We start from the raw sequence: 2,748 nt of genomic DNA on the forward strand, positions 1-2,748 counted from the left end.
CCAAGCTTAAGTGCTTTAGACTTCTTGAAATATTATCTTGGGGTGCCTTGTGCATCCCCAAGCTTGAGCTTTTATGTCTCCTTAATTCCTCTCATATCATGGTTTCTTCTTATCAAAAGCTTCATTCACAAATACTCAACAAGAACTCGTGAGATAGGTTAGTATAAACCAATGCAAAACCTTATCATTCTCTACTGTAACAAATCACTTAAATTATTATTCAACATTGCATACTAAATGCCTCTGCATATTTAATACTCCTATCCCCAAATAGAATCATTAAACGGGCAAACATATGCAAACATAACAACAATCTGCCAAAACAGTACAGTCTGTAAAGAATGCAAGAGTATCAATACTTCCCTGACTCCCACAATTATGAACTAAAATTACCACTGTAATAAATTTATCGGAGCTTAAAATGCAAAAATAGTCAACGTTATACCATTCTCTGACTTTTCTTCGGATTTTTTGCAACAGCGGTAAACTTTCTGTTTTCAAACAGCAACATGTATACTTGCAAAATAAGCATGGCAAAGGCTATCCTTGACATTTTTATTGAAACTAAAGATGAAAAACATTATTATAACTAATAGCAAGCAAACACTAACAAAATAAAATGACACTCCAAGCAAAACACATATCATGTGGCGAATAAAAATATAGTTCCAAGTAAAGTTACCGATGAACGAAGACGAAAGAGGGGATGCCTTCCGGGGCATCCCCAAGCTTAGGCTCTTGGTTGTCCTTGAATATTACCTTGGGGTTCCTTAGGCATCCCCAAGCTTAGGCTCTTTCCAATCCTTATTTCATAGTCCATCGAATCTTTACCCGAAACTTGAAAACTTCAACCACACAAAACTCAAAAACAAAACTCGTAAGCTCCGTTAGTATAAGAAAATAAATCACCACTTAGGTACTGTAATGAACTCATTCTAAATTCATATTGGTGTAAAACCTACTGTATTATAACTTCTCTACGGTTCATACCCTCAGATACTACTCATAGATTCATCAAAATAAGCAAACAACACATAGAAAACAGAATCTGTCAAAAACTGAACAGTCTGCAGTAATCTGTATAAAACGTATACCTATGGAACCCAAACAATTCTGAAATAAACTTCTGGACCTGAGGAATTTGTCTATTAATCATCTGCAAAAAGAATCAACCTAAAATCTCTCTTCAGTAAAAAATGGCAGCTATTCTCGTGAGCGCTAAAGTTTCTGTTTTTTACAGCAAGATCACATAAACTTCACCCAGGTCTTCCCAAAGGCTCTACTTGGCACTTTATTGAAAAAAAGCTATAAAACATGATTACTACAGTAGCATAATCATGTGGACACACAAAAACAATAAGGGTAAATATTGGGTTGTCTCCCAACAAGCGCTTTTCTTTAATGCCTTTTCTAGCAAGGCATGATGATGACAATGATGCTCACATAAAAGATAAGAATTGAGACATAACGGGAGCATCATGAAGCATATTAATAGCACATTTAAGTCTAACCCACTTCCTATGCATAGGGATTTTGTGAGAAAACAACTTAGGGGAACAATAATCAACAAGCATAGGAAGGTAAAACAAGCATAGCTTCAAAATTTTAAGCACATAGAGAGGAAACTTGACATTATTGCAATTCCTACAAGCATATATTCCTCTCTCATAATGATTTTTAGTAGCATCATGAATTAATTCAACAATATAACCAGCACCTAAATCATTCTTTGCATGATCTACTAGCATAGGAAATTTACTACTCTCCACATAAGCAAAATTCTTCTCATTCGGAATAGTGAGAGTATCATAAAAGACTTGAACACTAAAAATTGTTTCCACATTAAAAGAGTAATGTTCAGAAAAAAGGGTAATAATAATCATGACAAGATTTATAAATATAATTATCACTACTTTTTATAGCTTAAGTTTCATCACAATAATCATCATAAGTAGCAACTTTGTTCTCATCATAATTGATTGAAACCTCTCCCAAGATAGTGGAATCACTAAATAAAGTTGACACTCTTCCAAATCCACTTTCGTATATATTATAAGATTCAACATCCTCCAAAATAGTGGGATCACTACCTCCTAAAGTTGACACTCTTCCAAACCCACTTTCATGTAGGAGGCATGCTATCATCATAACAACTTTGCATATCAAAACTTGGGATGCTAAAAATATCATCTGCATTAAACGTAGCATCCCCAAGCTTGGGACAAACATTAATTTCAGCAAATATATTCTCAAATATTTCATACTGATCAAACATAGCTTCCCCAAGATTGGGCCTTTTCATATCACAAGCATAATCACTCTCATCATTAAAAATATGGATAGCACCAATAGTAAAGCAATTATCATCATCACAATGAGTAGTAGGAGCAACATCATTTGGGAGGGATACCTTTCTACCTTTGTTGCTCCTTCTTTTCTTTTTCTTCTTCACATTATGTGTAGGTTCAACCTTCCTCTTTGAGCTCCTTATTGATGAGATTGGTTGAATAGAAAGCTCCTCCTCGTTACCTGATTCATCATAAGAAATAATAGGAGGATATTGGGAAGTCTCTTCCCTTTCATTAGTATTCTCATCATCTTCCATTTGCTTTCTTTTCTTTAGGTAATTGGCAATATAAGGATTTTCAATGCAATTCTCCGCACAAAACATATAAATCTTTTCTAGATCAATATCAAGGAAATACTTAAGATTAAATTCTGGAATAGGCTTACTTAAACGTTTCAACT

This window comes from Triticum dicoccoides, chromosome 3B (genome assembly GCF_002162155.2).
Source record: "Triticum dicoccoides isolate Atlit2015 ecotype Zavitan chromosome 3B, WEW_v2.0, whole genome shotgun sequence".
In the NCBI taxonomy this organism is placed as follows: Eukaryota; Viridiplantae; Streptophyta; class Magnoliopsida; order Poales; family Poaceae; genus Triticum; species Triticum dicoccoides.